Source organism: Macrobrachium rosenbergii, chromosome 4, assembly GCF_040412425.1.
Source record: "Macrobrachium rosenbergii isolate ZJJX-2024 chromosome 4, ASM4041242v1, whole genome shotgun sequence".
Lineage (NCBI taxonomy): Eukaryota > Metazoa > Arthropoda > Malacostraca > Decapoda > Palaemonidae > Macrobrachium > Macrobrachium rosenbergii.
Window position 1 is genome coordinate 58,337,755 of NC_089744.1, and position 25,528 is coordinate 58,363,282.

A 25,528-nucleotide genomic window follows, 5' to 3' on the forward strand; every position below is an offset into this window, starting at 1 on the left:
TGGCACTGAAGGGAATGGCACTCTGCCTGAGGCAGAAGGTAAGTAATGAGTACGTGGGAAATGAGAGACTCCGGCAGAAAGTGAGTGAGAAAGGAAAAGGAAAGAAGAAAGATAAGTGCTTCAGTGATTGGGTTGCTTGGCAGTGTCGCAGATTAGTGGCACTGTGAGAAATGGAACTGGGGCGTGACTCAAGTGGGTGGCGTGTTCTAAGAACTAGAGATCGCTTCCTAACATGGGGAAAGGAAGCCTCCTCCCGGACATGAGGAAAGGGAGAATATGGGGAGTGCACTCAATATGCAATTTGGCGCTTGCAGCATAAGCAAGCCTAGAATGAGATATACCCAACTCATGTACGACACTTGAATAACGTGTAATCAAATAGATGTCCGTGCACTTTATGGCGCGCGAGAATTAATCTGGGATGAAGCACGAAAAAGGAAAGCAGGTATGTGAGATTATTCGCTGAACATGAGCACTTATAAATTTCGCACACTGTGTATATGATAAATGAATAATGAGTTTGAATCTTAAAAGTTCAAAAGTGAGTTACACTAAAGAAAATTCTTTGTATTTAGCTTTTATGATTTGTGGGTTGTTTTTTCAAACTAGTAGATACATTTGTGTCAATCACGTGTTAGGATAAAAAGGAAAAGAAAGAGAATAAAAAAAAAATCTCTCTCTCTCTCGGAAAGGCGAGGTAATGGAACGTATTTGTTATGAATTTTAGTCACTTTGTGCTTATGAGAAAAGAAATTAGGTGTGCAAATTACATTGTTACCTTTTTTTCTAAAATGAACTTTTGGTATTTACATAATTTTTTCTGTCTCGCTCCCGTCATAATAAGTGATATGGTGGGTGAAGGGTTGCAAATTATTTTCAAAGATTTTCACGGTTTACGTTTGGGCAAAAAGTTATGAAAGTTCGTTCAGCGAACGGGAGATGTGGGAGCGAGTCGCTTGTGTAAGAAACAGCTGATCATTCGCTCGCGTGCTTTGTCGTGCGACAGAGAATGGGAAGTGAAATTGGAAGGAACTGAAAAAAAAAACACTACTTTCCTTGATAAATGCGGGTTTTGAATGAAAAAGTAAATGGTTTAACGTTAAACATCAGCAATGTCTTTATTTTACTGAATATACGCTGGGAGGTCTTTAAATAACTACACTTGGGAATGTTTTTTTTATTGTTACGGCAATGGAATTATTTGCGCATGCGCAAACTTGAACACAACGACTCTTCGCCCTGTGTCAGACGCCAGAAATTGCTACACGGTTTCTTTTAGCTACTGTAAATTCAAAATCCTATATCACGGGCAGAGAAATTGTGCATGTTTCTCTGCCGTAACTGTTCCTGAATAAACTCCTAGCTAACTTGTTCTAGCTAACACATGCAGTACTTCCCTAACAAAGCACTTCCTAATTCCTATGCTCATTCATCTGGCAACACAACACTTTGCTCCTACACTCGGAAATTTTGCGGATGAAAAATTCGCGTCTGCCGCTCTGCTTTGCTAATTTAAGAACCTATGCGCTTTTGCCTGTGTTTTGAATAAATTCTAACGAAAAGAGATTTGTTGCGTTTTTCTTTAAAGAAATATTAATATCACTGTTCTTATTTACCCTACATATCCTTAATGTTACGAACTTAATGATAATAACCTTTTACCTTAATTATTTTCGCCCCAGTCACTTCTATGCCTTTTGTGGATAATGGAATATATTTAATTTAAATGAATAATTTATTCCTGGTTCATTTCTTAGTCTTTAGCAACGCTATTTTAGCTATTCTATAGGATTCTTGGCAACGGTCGTCACTATCATAAACAGGGTCCTTGGGGGGACGGAATTTTGGACAATTTATTATTATAGACTGCCTTCGGTGCCAAGGGGGGTCCCCGATTATGAACAAAAGGAATACTATTGGAGCTTATCTTAGAATTTTCCTTGATTTACTTAAATAATGAAGGTTGCCAATTTGGAATTAGAATTCTTTTACATTTAAAAGGGGTTTATTTACAGAAAATGGGGCAAGTATGTGAGACCAAAAATGTAACAATTTACAGACACAATCACATACGATAGATCATAAATGCAGTAATTTAAAGACAAGCAATGTAAATATGAGGGGCCACAGAGGCAACAATTCCCATTAAAACAATTAACTCTGATATGCCAGAAATGCATCAATTCACAGGCAGCAATACAATGAAAGGGGTAAAATCCAGGATAATGGACATATAGTTAATCAAGATGTTTTCTGTGTGGGCAACGGATTCTCGCAATCAGACTGCGACCAGGAGTGGTTGCGAAATTTGGAGGGCAGTCAGTAAAGGGTATCTTGGCATAGATTTGCGAACTGGGCAGGCTATGTCGTCTTCTGGAAGAGAATTCCGGAGTTAATACAAACACGTGGGGGCAAATGAAACCTCCCTTGTTACTAAACAAAGCACAATGAACAATCTTACCTTCTGACTCTTAGTTAGCCCAATTTAACACTTTAACGGGAGGACTTAATTACAGGTTATGAGGATACTGAACAAATGTGCTTTAAAGGATGAATGAGGATGGCGTGGCTTACACGAAGGGAACGCCTGAGTAGAAATGAAAATGTGAAAGTCTTGGAGATGCACTAAGAAAGGATTAAATAGACTGAAAAGGGGGACAGTGGTTGCTGGTGCAGACTAACTCTCAGACTTTACCTTAAGACGTATACTTCAGCCAGGAATATAGTATCAGCGGCCATTCGAGTTGTCGTGCCCATCACCCAGAGAACAGGGGAAAAGGACGTCTGCCCCGGAACACGGTTGGGAAGTCTCTCCTCATGTTTTTCAAACTCGACGCGGGCTTGGCGTGTCTTTGCCCATCCAGGTATACCTGAAAGAATAGTCTGGCACCAGTCAAGAAGTCAAGGGAAAAATGGTCCTAAAGATTAGGTGGTTACAGCTTAAGATCCTAGCTCCCCTTTGCGCGGCTAGCGCCCTATTATACCTGTAACCTCTCTGATCTGAACTCACAAACACTACCCCACAGAGGGGGGGAAATCTAGGTGTGTTCTTGTGGTAGGGGGTTTGAAGATGGGGGAACTCTATTGTTTGGATTCAAAAATGAGTTGGAAACCCTCTTTGTCAGCCATATTGGCTTGATTCTTAGTTAACTGATATGCTGGATTTTATCAAAATCACATATTCACTAGGAAGATAGGAACATAAATTCTTGATTCACTAGGCGTTTGTGTATTTCCCTTTTGGATATAAGACTTGTAGGATACAAAAATGTGTGAGAAAAATTGAGAGGACATCGTTGTGGCTACTATGAATAGGTACTTGGTGTAACCAATATATATAAATATATATATATATAATATATATATATATATATATATATATATATATATATATATATATATATATATATATATATATATATATATATATATATATATATATATATATATATATATATATATATATATATATATATATATATATATATATATATATATATATATATATATATATTATATATATATGTATATAATATATATAATATATATATATATTATATGTATTTCCCTTTTGGATATAAGACTTGTGATACTAAGCATATATAAAATATATGAGAAAATTATAGAGGACATCGTTGTATATATATATGAATAGGTACTTATATATAAATATATATATAATATATATATATATATATATATATATATATATATATATATATATATATATATATATATATATATATATATATATATATATATATATATATATAAATATATATATATATATATATATATATATATATATATATATATATATATATATATAAACAGTGTGTACAGATGTAGTGACAATAACAATATACTTGAAAGAATGAAGAGTTGGTCTGAATCAACGATAACGTTTGCTCAGGTCTGATGGTGTTTAAGAGTCCCTAAATTTGTTGTTCTTATGCAGAAGCTTTTATTATGTTCAAATAAAAAACTAAGATTAATACTATGTTGCTATAATCGTGTATTTTTTCCATTTTTAAATTGATAGGAGTGTGGCAGTGTATTCTGCTGCACTCTGCAAATGTTATAAAAGTAGTTCTTTTTAATCATAGGTTTTATATTATGCAACCAGAGAAAATCAAGAATATTGAAATAGGTTCCTTGTGAGGAGTTTTATGAAGAGAATTTTATTATTATAAAGTTGAGACTCTCGCCCTACCGGCGCAACAACTTCTCGCTGCTGGGAAGGAAGGGCGTTGGGTCGGGTATGATACATGAAACATACGCTACCGGGGTCTAAGCGATGTCAGGCAGGGCAGCCGATCGAGACTACAGGTCTACCCCAAAGCCAAATCAAAAGTCCTTCAAAAGAAGGCATCGTGCTTACCCCATACAAAAATGGGAAAAAAGCACGTTAAAAGAAGAAGAAGAAGAAGAAAGTTGAGAAAGTTGCATTGATTTCTTAGAATTAATGCTATCGAAATGGTTCATAAACTATGTGAGATAACTTTGTGATTTTATACTGTAAAGAAATGGTGAGGCTACGGCGACTATTAGAGCTTAGATATAAAAGAAAGAATTCAATCATTCTACTTACTGACAACAGAAAAATTTAGAAACTAATCGTTTTACGTAACAGAACTCGCTTATCCAGTTCACTCCAGGAGGTTGGAGTCCCGTGAGGCCAACGCTGCCTTGTTCAAGCCGCTGCAGTTGCAGACTCATTTGAATTATTGACACGTATGCAGAGACTGGTGATTTGTAATCGCTGATGCAGTGTGAAGGGAAGGAGTCTTTGTTTAATGAACATTACCAGCGCGTTTACGATCAAATCGGAATAGCTGGGATGTAACATATCTGCTGTTACGGGGCTGAACATCATTTCCAATCATAGAAAATATTTTCTTATTGAAGATGTATTTCATTTATTTCTGAAATGTTCCAGGTTATGCATATTATTATTATTATTATTATTATTATTATTATTATTATTATTATTACTGCTCTGTTAAAATTAAAAAGGCAGCTTACTGTGTAAACTATAACTGAAAATGAAGTGAAAAGCGGAGATACAAATCCGTAGAGTTACTCAGCAGGAGGCTCCGGTAGATGAATTCTGGAGGTCAGAGTCAAGTATTAGAATATTAGTATTATTATTATTATTATTAGAATATTATTATTATTATTATTATTATTATTATTATTATTATTATATTACATGCTAACACTAATTAAACTTACGAAATGCAGTAAACTCACAAATTTTTATAAAAAGAACGAGGATCTTCCTCAGTTCAAACACTTCATTGATTGAACCATGTTTTTGGTTACCATCACATTTATTCATTGGTCATTGGCATTCTGGAGGTGTGTTCTTTTTTTACTAATTATTATCATCATTAATCTGTTCACGCAATCTTTTTATAGAATACTCCCAACCGTCATGAACACTGTGCGTTTCTTACCATTCACATCGAAAAGATCTCTCTTCAATATTACTTTAAATATTATACTGAATGTGTTCAAGCGCCACATGAATGATAGCGATATTTCCAATAATCGGAACAAATAGCAGAGAAGGGTAAGTACTTGTACAGGTAAAATTAAATATCACCGTGGCTTGTTACACCGAATACAGGAGGAGGAAGGGGATGGTTGTTGAGTTTAGGATTACAGTCCTAACTTTACCAAGAAGTCTTGAAAACTATCAGCAAACATCAGTGGTTTGGTACAAGAGGCAAGGTGTCTCGATGAATGCCAAAAGTCAATGAAGAAAACAGTAAATTAAGAGCTTTCGGTTTATTTAACTTTCACATTATCTAGTAACTTTTCCTTTATGAAATGTTTTATTTGTTACTTTTGGATCATGTCCCATAAAAGAAAGTAGTGATCGTTATATCAGTCTCCTTAAACGAGCAGAAATCCACTTCCAAGTCAGCCTGAAGTATTCATAAATACGATATGCACCCCATCATTACAATCCAATATATATATATATATATATATATATATATATATATATATATATATATATATATATATATATATATATATATATACATATATACATATATATATATATATATATATATATATATATATATATATATATATATATATACATCTTCTTCTTCTTCTTCTATACTTTAATATTTTCCCATTATTATATGGGGTAAGCACGATGCCTTCTTTTGAAGGACTTTGATTTGGCGGTGGGGTATATATATATATATATATATATATATATATATATATATATATATATATATATATATATATATATATCTTCTTATATATATATCTTTAATATATATTTTTTCCCATTATTATATATATATATATATATATGCCTTCTTATAGGACTTTGATTTATATTTATATTTATATATATATATATATATATATATATATATATATATATATATATATATATATATATATATATATATATATATATATATATATATATATATATAAAATCTAACTAAATAACTACCCCTTTAGAAAGGGTGGCAAATGGTGTTGTCATTCTGCCGTTGGGAAACATACCAGGTACAAGGTTAATAGCATTGTACCTCTGACATCACACAGACAGCATCGCAGTCTATGGTATCCGGCGTTCAGTGCAGATAACTTTTCGGCAAACTAACCAACTCTGTTGATTGTAAGACCTGCCGCTAACTAAAAATACAAGTGACAAGTAAAAGAGGAAAGACAGCAAATATCTATTGAACGGCTCCATGCCGGTGGAGTGAAGATATCCTCAGCAAAGCCCTCTCATCACAATCATATACTGTTTCTCTCTCTCTCTCTCTCTCTCTCTCTCTCTCTCTCTCTCAATTTCGGTTGATACTAACTAGAGTCGACAGAAATTTGATGGGTTTGACGGAACGTGTACTGGTTACTCCAACCTAGCCCCGAGTTCGAACAAGGGACAGAAAGAGAAGGCTTAAGTATCAAAGGGTGGGTTATAAATAGATGAGGATGACACCTGATCGTGTATGTGATATAAACAACGATGCCCCAAGTAAACCTTTAGCTATAACTGGGAAAAGGAATGCGATTCCAGGACATGCGGAAAGAGAATATGACGTGTAAGCAATTGTTGGTTAATGATTTTTTTGTGATGTTATGACAAAAACCATCAACGGTTCAGGAAAAAACAAAGCAATCTTGGGAGCTCCTACCTCCGCAACCCATAAAACCAGCAATCGTAGTCGTCACGACACCAACAGCTCTTCCACGCTGACGTTCCTAACATCAGTAAAGAAAAATAACCCACTCTGCCCAATGATGCCTGAAAAGAAAAGAAATAGGAGCAAAGATTATGAGAATGCCAAAATATACGACTACTCTTCTCTTCGATGGAAATGTACCCCCTAATCTGAAAATAAACATCGACAAATGAGATCCTTACGATGTAACAATTTCCCGTTAAGTATTAGATATTAGACTCGTTCACTGCCGAAGTTACTCCCGCTACACAATTTTTGTGTTAATGATATCGCAAAATATTACAAATTCCTGCGCATTTCCTTTGTTTGCGAGGAGCCTTCGTTGTTATGTAAATCTCCGAATGTTTCTCGTTTATTTTTCATGAGTGTTCGACGCAACTTTTTCTTTCGGGTTTATTAAAGCGTTTCGTTTGATATAATATTGGAAGACACGGGAACAATATTTACAGAGGTTATTTAGCAGTTAACCTAGAATTCAGATGCTATTGGGTGTCTTTTCACTTGATGCGTAATATGTTAAAAAAAACAGCAAATCACGGTGAGGATGTAAATCCAAAGACACAGATAACTACTGAATTTAGCTAGTTAAAATTACAATTACTGCTGAGTGCCGTTTCTCTGCCCTGAGAGGAAACCACCCGTGGTATCTCGGAGTGTCTGCACCATTTCCTATCCACCGAAATTCATTTCAATATATAAAGGACCCACAGTTAAGAAAATAGCTCTTGAAATAACCAGTTTATCCTGGGAAAATAATTTAATGTAACGTAAATAGTAAGAAATTCAGCCAGCCTCATCAAAGAACTAGCTTAGTGTAATTACGTCAATGTCGTAAACGAAAATCAGTAATTATACAAAGAATAAATTTCAACTGCGTACGAAAATTTCTCATATAGAATGAAATATTGATGGTTTATAAACAATAGACACAAGTCAAATGGTATATAATTATAGTGATTGAGTCCTTTACTTTAATTTTTATCAACGTGTTGGCGACCATGAATGCAGCCGTAGTACGCACAAATCAATTTATCGAACAGAGAGAGCAGTCTTATTGAGCCTTCATAAAAATTCTTAACTAACTTGAGTTCCATGGCATGCTGGTCTTCCAAATGCTATAAAGGCAAGATGATAGAGCCAGTGTTTCACGGGTCGCCTTCGAAATCTCTTCACTCGGCCCTGGTGGAATTTACTGCTCCATGTCTGCTTGAAGCTTTCCAAAATATGAAATCTCCAGAAAATCTAGGAGTTGATGAAACACCGCTCTGGACGACTGGAATCTGGACTCTGTATTGGACTGGGTTGGACTGCTGAACAGAAAAACTCCCAAGGCAGAATCAAAGAATATTTAACTGCCAAACAGTCATTTTAAAGAGCTATCCAGGCTCAACAGTAAAACAAATGCGTAAATTGCCCTATTACCATTAAACAATTGCCTACAGTTCAAACCATCACCAAAGTAAACAAAAGACCCTTGTATTGTATTCTTGAATACAAATAAGAAAAATAATATACAAAAAGTATAGAGAATTTTCTTTGCACGTATACATTCTCACGAGTATCCATAAAAAAAAGATAAAGTAAGTAGATGCACGAGAATGCGGATTTTCTTCTTACGGCAAAAGCGCGAGATGTCTAGATGCCCACTTCCCTTTTAACTAAAGAGAGAAAATGTGACTCTAGAGAAAGACATTATGTGTAAACAAAAATCTGAAAAACTACATGGCCATATAAGTCAGAACATATATAAAACGATCGATCATATTAAGATGTCTGAAGGACTATGAAAGGTGGCTCTAAAAATGATTACAATACAATTTCGTTCTATAGTTCTAAAGCTAATGAAATAATTACATCACTGTATCATGAAATTTATTTTTTAAGAAAACAGGACTTTTTTCCTAATAATTTTTACGTATAGAAGAGTATATAAACGCACGTATACACACATAAATAAATATTTGATATATGATAGTTTGAGAATACGAAGTTTAAATCCTGAAGTTGCCTACACATGGCCCTGTACATTGATGAATACTCTCTCTCTCTCTCTCTCTCTCTCTCTCTCTCTCTCTCTCTCTCTCTCTCTCTCTCTCTCTCTCTCTCTCTGAAAATGGTGAGGAATTTTTATTTCGCAATATTTGAATAATGCACTAAATCTGTATAGTCATTTATTAGAGGCGTAAATTGTTATTCCCATCAGAGTAAGCGTCACCTAGGTGTTGTTACCTTTAATTAAAATACCTGCTGGCTAATACTTATGAGCCTTGGCCAGTTTATTTGCATTTTATTAATGCAAGCAAGCCCGCGAACAAAATTTTATGCGATACTACGCTGTCAAATCTGGTCTGTGCATGTGTGTGTGTTTTAATTTTTCGTATAAAAGGATCCTCTAATGATAGTTGGAGTAAAGCAGATATTTCGCTTGTAAGCAAAATAGCAATTACACAATATATTTGATAAATTCAAAAACTCCCCTTTCCAAGCGCAAGACGTAAGTATTACAAATATATATATGTGTGTGTGATTCTGATATAAGATACTTCTTATTACTGAGAGTAGTGATACGTAATATTTTTTTTCTTTGAAAATAAATTTTCGCAAGAAAGCAGTCACTTATACATAAATTAATTATATGTGGAACAATTTCATAAGGTTATTAGATGAATGGATGTTTGTGCGGATGGTTTAAAAATGAAAATATATACTCATACAGTTATCTGTGAGCAAATGTAAGGGAGTTTTATGGAGGCAAATGAAAGATAATAGTTGGTGTTTACTATGATTAACCATTTTCATTGTATATATGTGGGCTGGGGAGGGATGAAATGGTGGGAAGTGTATGGATACACCTAATTTGCTCTCATACTAAAACAGATGTATCACAGAATTTTTAATATGATTTGATCAGGTGGAGCAACTGGAGGATGATCATATGATGGAAAGTTTTGTAGAGAAAAAGGAGTGTAAAGATATGCAAGCTAGATGGAGTGAAAAATGTGCAGAAAGCCGAGAATTTCCAGGAATCTCGAAAGTACCAGCGAGATAAACGAAAGGTGCACTGGGCATTTTGAGGAAGCCTTCTGCTAAGGAATAAATATGGAAGTGACTGTTCTATTGTTTTCTTCTGGAACCAACTCCTCTCTAGGAAACGACTTATTATGTTATAGTAAAACTATGTACGTAAACAAAGACAGAGGCAGGGACAGGAAAGACTCAACTATTAAGAAAATAAAACTAAAATATCCCAATCCTTACAACTGGTAAGGAGAAGTTATTAAATTGCCCAGCTAAAACATGCTTACATCCCCTTATTTCTAAATTTTGCATGTTATTAGTTGATACGACACATAGAGCATAGTTATTGTGCTCCTGGAATGTATCGTGCATACCGTAACTCTTGCATATGATACATATATCTCCATTCTCTTTCATCCGGGTCTTCGGTCTCGAAATCCATAAATCTCCCTCCTTTTCCCTTTTCATTCCCTCCTTCAGCGTCGCCTACCGTGTTTTCTGACAGGTTATACCACCGCCGGTAATGACCCGGGCAAGAAAGTGCAGCGGATGTTGATCTCTGGGATTTGTAGGATCAAGAACTGGCTCCTACGGATGCCGCGGGGGCTTATCGGCCTTGTGGGGGAGGGGGGTCAGGGGAATGGGGAGAGGCTGTCACCAAACCCCGGAGGATGAGGGTGGTGTTGTCGCTGGATCAGAGGAGCGGCAAAAAGGTCTCTCACCAATGATTAGGCTGTCAAAAAGTTACTTTGGGTGGAGTGAGAGGGGAAAGATGAGGGGGAGGGGGAGGAGGTAGGGCGGGGAAGGATCGTCAGGAGGAGGGAACTTACTGAAAGAAGAGGGGGAGAAAGTGCAAGTGAAATAAGAGGAAATGATGAAAAAAAAAAAAAACTCTAGTGATGGGCGGGAATGAAATGTCAGCGTAAGAATTGAAAATAATTACACTGGGATGCAAAGTTTAAGCCACATGATTGGTAAATTGCACTAAAAACAAAAACAAAACAAAAAAAGGAAAAAGAGGCTTCGCTTTGATGGGTCAAGCTTATTGAAAGATGCAGAGGTGGTGAAAAGAGACACCAGGAAACATTTCATCATAACGACAAGATCACTGGAGTTATTATTATATTAGAAAGGAAAAGAACACCCTCTTATAAATATGTTTCATTAGAAATCATTGTTATATATGCAGAATTTAATCCATAATAGTTTCTCTGTTTTTCTAATTCCTCTCTTGTTACACATATGGTCGTTAACTGTTCGCTGCCATTGAACTTAGCATGGAATCATTGGGCTAGAAACTTTATCTTAAATTAAACTCTGCTGATGCAAGCATAATTTTTAGTGAAATGTTATTGTTGTTATCATTATCATGGGTCTACGTTCTCATTTGACGAGAAGGTTAAAAAAACCAATGAAACTCCAAGAAAAAATACTAAATAATAATTCGTCGAATTTTACATAACGTTGATTATGCCTCACCACCCAACGCAATGCGTGAAATGTTGCTCTTGTGATATGAGTGCCTGCATGCAACCACAAATAGCCACTAAGCTACTCCAGTAGAATAAAAAAAAACGTAAACGAATAATACAACTATCCGAACTACCAGGGATACAAGGATCAGAAAGAAATGTTAACAATCCTTCAGACAAGAATTTTAATAAAAAAAAAAACATGGATGTCGAAGAAATTTTATATAGCTGCAGGTTTTTACATAATTATATACTTTATACTGAGTGTAATATTTGTCAAGTATACAGTGTCTTCTCGAAATGTATAAAATGATCTTATGAATGTTACATTAATTTTCCTGGCTAATTACACAAGAAATGAAAGTAACATCTGGGATAGGGTCATATCGTTTGTACCAGTATTGTTACCGTAATTGCCCATGTAAATATTATCATTACCAAAATTAGTAGTAGTAGTGATGGTGATTTTATGTCAATTTTTTTGTTATAGCTTTTTCACTTCAGTTATGTAATTATAACTGCAGTAATAAAAGGTAAAAACTGCAATTACACAAAGAAACTGAGTGGCATGCTTATCTTTAATTATACACAAAATAGTTAACAAACAAACTGAACGCTACACGCTATCCAGTGTACTGACTGAAAGACCACATTAACGGGTACGTTTTTCACTTTTTCATACTTTGCAAACGTTCTCAGTTTTCGGGGGGGCGATTTTGAAATAGCTACTATAATATCTGACTTTCCATGTCAATGAGGGTACCTTTATTGGTATTTTAAAAAATGAAATGGCTTGTAAAGTATTTTCATTGAACACGCAATACCTATAAGTTTAAAGAATTTGCAACCGTTATATTAAGTTTCACTATTATTTTATAATAATAGCAGTGCGAAATTACATATATATATATATATATATATATATATATATATATATATATATATATATATATATATATATATATATATATATAACTTATGTTTGTGTTGTTTTTAAAATGTTCCGCTATTAATCGAAGCACATCAACCTTTTCTTGATCAGATAAACTTTAATGGGCATGTAATGAAATCTAACGTATGAGATGACTGAAGCATAAAAATGAAATATAGTGGATGACATTTCCGAGTACGTGCAAATTACCGAATCACTATATGTGTAGATGATGCTACACAGATTTATGATCCAAAATACTGTTATTTTACCCGGTTCATTAACTCATCAGCATTTGTTTCAAAGCATTGCTCTATATTATTAAGAAAGTTCGTCGCGTACACTCGAAAAGCAAATATTGCAGGCTCGTTTACTTAAGCAGGGTTGTCTGCATTTAGTGTAAAGATGCAGCGAACAAGTCTTCCAAATGAAAGGGAAAATGTGCTACCATCAAGTGGTTGTGAAATCAGAGGTCATATATCTTTATACTGATACCACATACTTCGGTAGATTATTTTATGTAACTTTGTCGAAAATTGTTTTGTAAAGTATCCAGGAACCTACATGGGATCGTTTGAAAATATGAAATATATAAGAAGTCTCCTATTCTCCTGTTTGCTTTACACCGTGTATGCAACCGAATGGTTCCCTCACAAGCAGACCGAACATCAAGGAATTTTCATATTTCGCAGACAAACACTCAGGGTAGTCCTTCCATCCTGGAGCACCACTGAATATTTAAACCCTGAAAATCTCTCAGAGATCCCCTTCAGCTATCGGATTTTACACTTTAATCTTCGTTTATTTGCGTAGGGCGAATTTCCCCTAATCAAAATATTGCACTGGTAACTGAATTACTTCCTGGTTTCATAAATACGCTTGTTTCAATTTTCTTGACGCCTCCTAAGCTATCGTAAATATAATCTTTTACGAAATTGTTGGTTCACGTCCTCAGATACTTGGTATTCTTAATCTGTTGTGCTGTATTAGACTGTAATATCACCTAAGAAAAAAAAGGAAAATTTATATGGAATGACATTCCTTTAAATTTAACAGGGAAAAATAAAAATTTCCTAACCAAAAAGAAACGCCAGAATTGTTGATACTTTCGTCTTGCAACAGATACTGCAGACATTTCTTCCATTATAGAGCTGCACGAAAGTTAGCCTTCTATATTGCACTGTAGGATAAGTAAAGGGCGAACTCAGTTTTTAAAAAAAAGTGAAGTGTTGTTATGCTAAACTACACACAAACTTTCACTCGCAGACACACACACACACACACACACACACACACACACACACACACACACACACACACACACACACACACACATATATATATATATATATATATATATATATATATGTATGTATATGTATATGTCTATATATATATATATATATATATATATATATATATATATATATATATATATATATATATATATATACCTATATGTGTGTGTTTGTGTATCTCTAAGTTTTCTGAGGCCAGTCTGCCTCCACCTTCAAAAAACCAAAGAATCAAGTTCCATGGGAACAAAGAATCTCCTTTATGGACCTTCCTGTATGGAAGTAATACATATATATATATATATATATATATATATATATATATATATATATATATATATATATATATATATATAATATAAATTTACACACACACACATATATACATATATATACATATATATATATATATATATATATATATATATATATATATATATATATATATATATATATATTATATATATATATATAAGTGACTGTCATCCCTTTACTAAGCAAAGGTATCCAATTCAAATCTGGTTTCCCTCGCAGGCAAAGCTAATATCTTATAGATCATATTACACCTGCGTTAATTGCAGTCATTGCTGTGTCGATAATACAGTACCCTATAATCACCTGTACAGCATTAGGTCTATACGGCCAGACCCGGGGTAACCTGTTTACTCGTAGCTTGAAGGAAAAGTATTACAATGGAAGCCACCGCCTCCAGTGGGGAAATGGATATCTGCAATAACGTCATTGATCCTGGAGCAAAAGAAAATGTGCAGAGCACTGCTACAGAACCTTAAGTGGAAAATTTCAATTCAATGACGATACTACAATGAATAAAAACTATAAAAGGCTTTAAAATGTAATTTTTAAAGGAAGTAAAACCTAGGGTTTCTGGAAATAATTATTACGAAGCAAATTCATAATGGAACTCAATTAGTAACAATCAAAATGATCGTTGTTGATCAAAATCTTGACATGCATTTTTGGAACCTTTTCCTCATCCAAACATGTGTTGAAAGAAGGAAGAACCACACAGACGTAACAAGCAGAGAGAATTATGAAGACAGAACTAACTGAAAGGTGTAGAATGGAAAGTTCAGGAACACTGGAATCGCAAAGAAAAGTTATCTAAAAAAAATTTGAGCCAGATTGTGGTCTTTTTATGGGGAGACTAAACCGTAGATCAATCAAGACAAAAGAGAAGAGGAAAGACGGTTCAGTAGAGTTTGAGAATTTTGTTGGCAAAGTACCAGATTGTCTTCTCCAATTGTACAAACAAAAAAGGAGAAGGAACGACTCGTGCATCTGCTTCCTCGACTGTAGGTTTACTAACAAAGGGTCCAACACTGGTTAAAGGGAGAGAAAGTTATAAGAACGGGACTTAATCTATGCCTCAAAATCTGAGGTTAAAACTCGCTGACACTGATGGCGATAAGTTCAGCGTTTTGTCCACCAAAGCAACAATCTTGCCATGTAAAATCAAGAATAAAGACTTATGTCAGCCTGCAAGTAACTCACACAGTTATAAAGTCGGCGCTGACTACCGTATAAGGCATTGCTGGGTAGAGGAAAAGGCTGAAATACAAGAAATAAGAGAATGACTGGAAGGCCCGCAAGGAGAACATATTTCGCAGTAATTTGAAAGGTTCGAAATGAAGAGAAAATCAAGAATGTTATCTGCTGTGACATAACCACCAGGAACATTTTCTGGGGTGTTGAACAATTTGCTGTGTAGTATATTTAAGTCTCTGAGTTAGGGAACCCCAACAAGTGGGTGAGAAGAAAGCAATGATTCGTGGCAAGTGGTTAAATACTTGAAGTAAAATTGGTGGAATAAGGGAACAATGCAAAATCAGAGGGCAATAACAAAGGTAAAATAATCATAGCAAGATGGCATCAAAGAGAAGAAACGCAAGACCCACAAATCCAATTAAAGGTATGTTAAAGCTACCTTAAGCACAGATTCTACCTTGGGCACGGCCGCGTGAAAAGGATTAGAGAAAGGCGGAGGCTTAGCAGTGTTTAAGAGAAAGAAGTGAAGAAGCCGGACCCCTAAAATTAGTAAGGTCAGTAGCAAAAGAGACTGGCCTCCTGTAAACTAAGAGGTCATTGTTGTAACCTCCTCGCTTACAGGATGAATCTTTCAGCCCCAGTTCGTATTTGCATCGTGACACAAGGCATTTAGGACGATATTTCCAGTACTTTTCATCATATTTATAAATTTCTTTGTCTTTTAACAACAGCACTTGAATAAAAAAATTTTCATTTTTGTTACGTACGATTTTCCAATTATAAAGAAATTTGTTCGGCTTATTGACTGAATCTTTAGTTTATTCCAAATAAGTATGTGCAGCATTAGAATAATAATGATAACAATTATAATGGTAAGAAGTAAAATGAAAAGAGAGTCGGGTCTCCCCAATTTCTGAGTGAACACAGAGCATTTACTTAACGAATAAATAATGCTTAGAAAAATCAAAATCATTTTCTGAACTTACATACATCATTCATAAACTGCTACATGGCAGTTTATACTTGTCCGTACGATTAGTTATTGGAGTTATGCGATTTGTTATTTCTAAAGTAGCCTAATTTTGAATTTCTGCTCCCATGCCGCTATCTCGCAGTCTTATAAAACTAAACTGTTTATGTACGGAGATCATAGTCAAATTTTTCATTGAAAAGGTTTTTTATATATATATATATATATATATATATATATATATATATATATATATATATATATATATATATATATATATATATATATTATATATATATATATATATAGGATATCACTAAAATGGATGGTATCTAGCGGAGATATTTATTCAATATAAATATTACAAGCTTTATAGGACCAACATATCCTCATTGTCATATAGTATCCGTGGAATGACGGACATTCCACGGATATATATATGACAATGAGGACTGTTGGTCCTAGAAATATTGTAACTTTCCTTGAATAAATAATATTCCGTTAGATACCACCCAGTTTTAATGAGGTCCATTGTTAGTAATTGTAATAATGCACAGAACAACTGTGTAAGTGATAAAGAACAACTGTGTAATATAGTTACATCTACATACACACACACACACACACATATATATGGATATATATGGAGATATATATATATATATATATATATATATATATATATATATATATATATATATATATATATATATATATAATATATGTCAAGGTTGTATAAAATATTTTAAAATTTTCTCATCTTGTCATATAATCAAGGAAAAATTATGTCTCTTATACTTGTATTATGAAACACTTAATCGTATTCTAAAAATAAAAAGGCTGCCCTGATAAAAAAAAATCGCTTGGATGCTTTTTGATACTGCTGATTCTTCACGTATGTTGGTGGTGGTGAATATCTCGGAGTTCACGAAAAAGAATGTTGAAGTGAACTGATAATAGCTCGTTCAGATTTAACGCACACAATACTACCTACTTTTGCATCGTATCAAATTCGCGTAAAGGCAATTTCTGGAAAACCTCGACAAGGAGGTTTAATTTCGCTTAGAAACAGCTTTATGAAATTCCTCAGATTTCGAAACAAATGTACGTCATTGTCTTAAGAGAATGAAAATTGCATTACGCTGCTTCACATTTCATCAGATCCTACCAAGATACTTCTTGGTCCGTTGTAAATAAGATATATATTAGCTGCTGTTCTTTTATGGCTTTATTCCTAAATTACGTCTAACTCCTCCTTCGAGCTGAAATGAGGTCTCCGTAATTTTCTTCTTAAAAATGTTAGTCAGTCCGTAAAGAAAAAAGGAAGGAGTATAGAAATATCGCGGCCTTCCTAACGAAAGGAAGCACAAGAAAATATCAGCCCTGGGAACTATAAATGAAAATAAATAATACAAGCGTCAGTCGAGGGGAAATGGAGACCGCCATTCCATTCAAGCCAGGAAGTTCCAATCGGTATTTAAGGTCCCGAAAAACCTCCAAGGGGTGTAGAGTGCAATACGCTGCTATACCCATAAGAGAATGTCATTCAGAAGTTATTATTTATAAACAAGAAGGAGATTCCACAGCCGCCATTTTACCGACTACGAGAAACCATAACTTCCCATCAGAGTCTCTGTCCAATTCCTCGTTTATATCCGCCCGATATTGGGATTCTCTCTCTCTCTCTCTCTCTCTCTCTCTCTCTCTCTCTCTCTCTCTCTCTCTCTGTGTGTGTGTGTGTCAAGCGCGCATTTCGGTTCTATTTCTGTTTCCTTTTTAACATTAATGGCTTTTTCCTTTTCCTCTCTAGTTAATCAAGGTCTACTGACTTTCTTGGAGAGGGAAGATTCTAACGTGATAAAAACATGAAAAATAATATAGACCAGATTTCCTATGATGATTCACACGTTCCATCGGATGATATTAACATGATTATTTCAAGTATATGGTATATTAAAAAGAGATTATAATAAGAGTACAACTTCATATTCTTATTAGATAGTAGTAATTTTGTTTTCAGAGAAGCAGTGAAGTCTCGGCGATAAATTAACTCCATTTAACCACAACGTCTGTAACTCAAGACTTAGTCACTGGAAAAATGGACTGGTAAGTTTAAATTAAGTCGCCTAATACAGTGCATAAAAACAACTCTTCTCAGCTCTGGTAACTAGAGATAAATTTTCAATGCCTGTCTTTTTTTGAGTCATAAAGTATGTATATAGGTCGGATACGTATAGGAAAATATGATGCAACTTCGTGAAGGAATATCAACATTATCCTATTTGCTGGAGGATCTGATTTGGTAAGAATTATTGATACAAACTAATCGTGTCCTAGGATGAAAAAGTCGACCCAAAATACAATAATAATAAATATATATATATATATATATATATATATATATATATATATATATATATATATATATATATATATATATATATATATATATATATATACATATATATATATATATATGTTGTGTGTTCATGTGTTACGGCATCACTCATCTGGCCTGGTTATGCATTTATAAAGACTGGCAATATCGACTTCGAGAGACAACTGGTTTGATCGGTGTTTCGAGCCTTTCACTTCAAGAATGTGGAACTCTGTTCTTCTGTTTCGAAATTATTTAGTTATCCTCTTCTTCAGAAGCAGGTTTACCAACTTCCAAAAACCTTTTTTGGCAATGAATAACCTTGATTTTAGAACCCATGACTATCTTGTTCTCTTCTCCATCAAACAAAAAAAGGATAAACTCTTTCTTAATTTAATTTTCATCTACTTTCTCTGACATGTGCATTAGAGTTGTATTTTTCTTCTTTTCCATTTTTGTTCTAGGCTCTCTGTTCACGTATCCCTTTACTCCTCTCCTAAACCGACTTCCTGCTCTTCCCTACGCCGGGAGCCTTCAACTTCCCGTTTCTGGTCCTCTCTAGGGAGGGCGTCCTAAATTCTCCCCCTTGGCCGGAGATTATCCAACACAAATCATGGTAGAAATTCCTTTTCACCTCATCGGACGCCAACATACTTCAACGTGTGTATTCCGGTCCTGTCATAAGCTATCAGGGAGCCAATAGGATAGCAGCCCTGGAATAGTCTTTGGGTGACGACCATGACGACGGAGGTGACGATACCACACAGGAGAGAGAAAGAGAAAGTTAGAGTTGCAGTGCAACAAACGAGACTCTTTTAATATATAAGTACACAACCAGGCCAAATGAGTGATGCCGTAACACACATAAACGCACATCCACACACACACACAAATATATAATTATATTTTATTTATTTATTTATTATTCTTAGTTTTTGGGCCGACATTTTCATCCTAGGACACGATTAGTCTGTATCAATAATTCTTACCAAATCAAATCTCATAGTTGCTATACAAAAGTAAACGGTTATGTTTTTGGCATGTAAAAAGTTAGCATTTCTTTTAAAGAAAAATGAAAATGAAAGGAAGGATTACCTATGGTCCCGTAAGCTGAAAATATGCATTTTCTCTCTCAATTTTATTTTCATAGAAAAAATGCCGACATCCTTTGAGTTGTCTTGTAATTTAAGCAAAGGCTTGCTACAAGCTAAGAGTGGAAGGGAAGAAAATGTGAGCCAAGCCTTAACTACAGAAAGTAGTCACTTAATGCCTGGAGATCATATATAGCTCATTCTTTTACAATTTCTGTGGCAATATATAGCACTTTGGCTATCGTCACCAATATCAACTGAAAGGCTTATTAAACTGGATGATATTAGGGCTGTTAACTGAAATCAGTAATTGTGGAAGGTGGCCTTTAGAATGAGAATGTGGGCTCTCGCCCACAGGCAACACAAAAAAAGTGACAACAAATAGATTAAAGTACGTAACTTTTAGCCATGGAGAAAGACGTAATAAGCTGTAAAGTGAGTATCGTACTGGTAAAATTTATAGTCAACAGAATGTCTCAAAAGACGAGGTACCTCGACTGGATTGGTTTCATTTTAAAACGCCGGTGAAAGAGGCCACGTGACGTCAGAATTTATTTGATTTTCCGAAGGGCGAGCACATGAAAGAATTAAGAAATTTTGATGCATGGCATGGTAAAATTAACAATATAAAGGAAAAAAGGCACCTATTTTTTTTATAATGACTAAAATGATCAAAAGGTTTAAATTACCTTTGTGTAAGATTTAACAGAGAAGAAAGAAATTTGAAAGACATACTTCCACTACTACAAAATTATAGGTATTCAGAAAAAAAAGAAAGCTTCAAGAAGGTTTGAATTAAAAGACGAAAATATGAAGGGGGATGAACTATAAATCTGGAAAGAGCTGTCAATGGGAAGGAAAGGAACTAGAGAGAGCTTGGTGCGAACTTCTGTACTCTGCTTAAGTAACGAAGACCCACAGTCATACGATGCTTCTCTAGTAATGATGGAAAAAGTGACAGCCATTAACAGTCTACAGACTTATCTAAAACAATCAGACGGCAACTGTAGGAAAATGCTTCTTTAGGTGGATTAAGTTGCATTCTAAATGTGCCAAAAAAACTGCAATCTGAGGGCAAAGTCCAACTAAAGCATTATGCTTAGAATTATTAGACGACTTGTTAAGGGCAAGGAGAAAGGCTTCTCCTTCGCCAACTAGCAGGTTGAGCTAATATACAAACGTATGCCTTTTTAGAATTCATGGTAATGTACAGAATATGGTTAAGGGTAAATGAAGCGTGGAAATTCAATAATGTCCCCAGATTTCTATCAGGCTGTAACATTTAAAAGTATTCGGCTATACGTGAATGAGGAGCTCGGTAGCCTTTCCTGAAACAACTGAATCAGGAAAAATCAAGGTAAGTTGTTATTAGTCCAGAAATCCACATTAGTTCTCCTACTCTCTTTATCACTGATAGCAAGGATTTGAACGGGTATATGCCAGTTTTGTCTAAACAAAGCAATTATTAACGTAAATAAGGCAAGGAGTTTTAAAGGATATCAGTATTTCAAAGCCATTCCATTCACATCTTTCTTATGGCAAGCTGCAAAAATACGACAGGAAGAAAGCACGGTTTTCCAACAAAAAAAAAAAAAAAATTTAGAAGCTGTAACTGAAGATACATATAGGATGGAGCTTAAAAGTTTGACAACGTAGTAAGGTTTGAGTCTCATAGATCAACGAAAGAAAAATCAAAATCGGATGGCGGTGGATCGTTAGATGGAAGGAGTTGCCTAAGAAACCCAACGAGAGTTTTTTTTTTGTTAAGAATTGTCTGCAGAGGATCTATAAGAGATGAAAAGGGAAGAGAGACTAAATCTGAATTACAAACATCTTTTAATGTTTGTTTAACATAGGATGGATTTATTTATCAGGAGACAGACATACGAAGTCAAATCACTTTGAAATTAACACGTACTATCAGAAGTAAATTATTTTGCACTAATTGGAGAAAGATAAGCTAACCAAGACTTATGTGCCAGAGAGGACAGATGACGGGACAATTGATATTTGTTTCATTACTCAAAATTATCAGTTCAGGAATATCAAATACCATGATCATCCATGTGGAGAAAATCTAGGAAAGGTTTTCTCTTCTTGGGTAGGCAATCTATGTTAAAATGTGAATGAAGGTCTGGCAGGAAAGGGTTTGAAGTATAAAAGTAAGGTCTGGCAGGAAAGGGTCTGAGGTATAAAAGTAAAGGAAAAATCTTCACCTATAACTGATCATCAGAGCAATTAGCAAAACCTGGTAATCGAGTCAGTTCATGGCGAAAACGCTGTGCTGGTTGAAGATTAATTAATTACTAGATTCAGCCTTAGAACTGAAGAGAAAATTAAACAGTTACTATGAGATTTACTGCTCGGCATCTTATGCTATTTTGGGTTTGTAGTACAAGTCATGAATAAATACAGATCCCTGACAATATTTAATTTCTCTTCGTACGAGCTACCGAAAACTAATTGATTAAAGATAAATGGTATGACGATTACAATATCTAACTGTAATAACTTTGTCCGGACAATAACTCTATTTGTAGGTACAAAACACGACAGACGTAAAAGACAATGAGCAAAAATGGTTTAATCAAACAATCAAACCAAATCAGGGAACTGAATGGTAAAAAGCCAATAACAAAATCTCACGTTTGCAGAAAAGATTCAGGAAAAAGTGCAACGATATGCGTGTTTGATCTCAAAGAACAAAGCATATAAGCGTTATGAATTCATAGCACAATGGAACTTCAATGTATATGAGAGGGAACATGCAGAAACTAAAAAATGAAAAATGTAGTGCAGTTAAATGAAACATTAGTGGAATATTGAGAGTCTGACAGTGGAAATATCCTTTAAATTTATAGACTCCCAAGAACCCTCTCCTCAACCTCCCGTTTCACCCAGCCTGAGATTGCCATTAATCAACCTTTTTTACGGGACCGCCCGAGCATTGCATTTCCTCCCAAGGCCGTGAAAGAAAGGACGCTAGCGAAAGGCGCCGCCCCATAAACTACCAAATCGCGAAAATGGAAGTGCGCTCGGCTGTGCTTGGTTAGATGACCTATTTTTGTTTTATAATTCGGGGTCGTTAAGGGGAATGGAGTTGACATGAAAGACTGAACAAGGGGAGGGAGATCTGCGGGTGATTGGGATGAAGTTTAGGGGAACGGGAGAGGAAATTGGCGGCACAGAAGGGTTTTTCAAACGAAGGATGGCTGGACATCGTCGATCCGTTCGATGTACCAATTCTTGGCTCCTACGACACTAAGACACTGTGTAACGTTTGTAACATAATCTCCAGCTATGAAAGCTTTTGCTGGTAATTTGTATGTTCTAACTGATGCGCAGAACGAAAGAAAACACATCTGAGAATTACTGAAATCATGCTTCTCATTAACAGCAAATTAACCTTCTTTTATTGCCGTTCACTGTTAGCTCCACGTAATTTGAATACTTACGCTTGAGTTTTATATGATTCTGTCACAAAAACAGATTCAGTACATACGCACTGAAGAAATATTTCAAAAGATATTTGTTCATTGCTTTATACACTGTGTTATAATTCACTGATAAATGTGAAAATTCACTCAAGATGCACTTAGGTAAAAAATTTTAAATGTAAACTATCTTAGACACACCAAACAGTAACATGTATCATATGGAAAGAAATTTCTTATGAAAGCGAGTCGGAAGAAATAAATTGCGACCTCACATCCATATTGAACCAGGACCTCTTGAATGAGGAGGTGGGGGCGTTTCCGACCAAATTTCTGGCTGTTATTTCTATTTGCTTCACAAAGTGGGTTTAATTCAAATTAAATGCTATCACCGAGTCACCATTTGGCTGGGAATTTTGGTAAAACTCAAGGGCTTTATGACTCGGCCTGCGCAGGTAGTAGCGTCAGGTATAGAGTGAACCTGCATACCAACATCGTGTATGATTTCTGCAACCTAGTGGGAAGCATTCTCGGATCTCTTAGAGCGGTACAGGATTTGGTACTAGTGAAAGGTAAGAACTTTAATATTATTATTATTATTATTATTTTCTTTACGTAACTATTACAGTGATAATGGTACTGACGATGTTGTGCTCAGAAACTAAACTATCCGATTTTTATGGCATAGCATGTTACCTTAAAACTAAAAAGAAAAAACTTCCGGTACAAAACAATTTTTTTTAAACGAATGCCTAAAGAATTATCACGTCCATTTACTTTACATATGTGCTTACATAACGCAAAGACATATCAGTCGTTACGTCATACAAACACAATATTGATTTTCAGGCTCATCATTTAGTTTTCCTCCCCAGTCCCTACTTTTCTTTCAGCGTTTGAGGGATGGACACATTTTTCCTGAGGGGAACCTTCGCTTTTTTACATTTGCCTTGGACCAATAGAGGGTTTTGCGCATTAACTGAAGCATAAAACTAAAAATATCGATTATTCTCTCTCTCTCTCTCTCTCTCTGCTAAACATACACACATAGGTGTGTATGTGTTTGCAACATAATTTTGATTGAGGTGAAAATCATTGTTTGACAATGAAGACATTATGAATATACGAATAACTATACTTATCCTCAGGTTAAATAATATCATGAAAATGAGCTATGACTATAATATGCCATGCTTTACAAACGCTACATTTACGGAATTTGTCTTTTAAAAGCATTTTTATAGAAAACCATCATTTTATTGTGACATGGCAAAATATCTCTTTTTCCAGTGTTTAGTGTTCTAAGGACTTCGAAAGGTATTAATAGGTAACTTGGCAGTTTTCCTTCATTTAATCCATATATGAATTTTATTACCGATTCTCCATATAAGTAGCAGGAATACTGCTGCACATATGGAAATGGCTCACTAATTTCCATTTTAGTTGCTTCATTTGAAATTAAAGCACCACTTAAAACCTCTAGTTCAATTATATTACCTTGGTTTCTTTTAAGGAAATTTTATTCATTCTTATCGCATTTTGCCCATGCGTCATTACAAGTGAAATCTCGGATTTGACTTCACGAATTCCACATTGGCTTATAAATAACTATGTTTTATTAATAACAAACTGTTCTCTACAATACGCTGCATAACTTCTCCTTCTATATTATCCATCCTTCATTTACTCTGCTGCCTTTCAGGTCCTATTTTTATTACCAGATTTTCTTTCTTACCTACTTGAATAGCAAGCAGTAGCTTTCAAATGGAGAACGAATTACGAAATACTTCGAAAACTCACATGTTACCATCTCTTTCTTTGTCTGATGATCGACAACAACCCGAGGGCAGTGCATGGGTTGTGTGGGAGGGAGAGGGGGGGGGGTCGGCGTTAGGGGGCCTTTCGAGTGCTGGACTTAAAACTCAAGTTCTTCAGAGAAATGAGGCAACTGACTCAAGTCCTTCAGAGAAATGAGGCAACTGAAAGTTCGAAATTCATAGAAATACGATAGAATAAATTGATGATGATATTTTCCGCCGGCTGGCAAACTAATCGATATTTTGGTCATTATGGACAAGCTCACAAAGACTAGATGATACTTAAGAAACCGAACATTATAAATCAATTAGGTCCTTCACTAAAAGATACAAAAATAACGAAAATACATGACACCATGTCCTATATTCAAGCATATTGAAGTAAAAA

General features: G+C 34.9%; 1 long non-coding RNA gene across 2 annotated transcripts in view; it reads right to left on the bottom strand.

Moving 5' to 3' along the window:
* Positions 1-2,131: 2,131 nt before the first annotated feature.
* The window catches only part of LOC136834954 (uncharacterized), a 90,391-nt gene continuing 66,994 nt past the window's right edge, over positions 2,132-25,528 (bottom strand). For both annotated transcript variants that reach the window (XR_010851939.1, XR_010851938.1), the window contains 2 exons: positions 7,182-7,291; positions 2,132-2,870 (listed from right to left, as the gene is read on the bottom strand). This is a non-coding gene — a long non-coding RNA (uncharacterized lncRNA). The remainder of the gene's footprint in view (positions 2,871-7,181; positions 7,292-25,528) is intronic.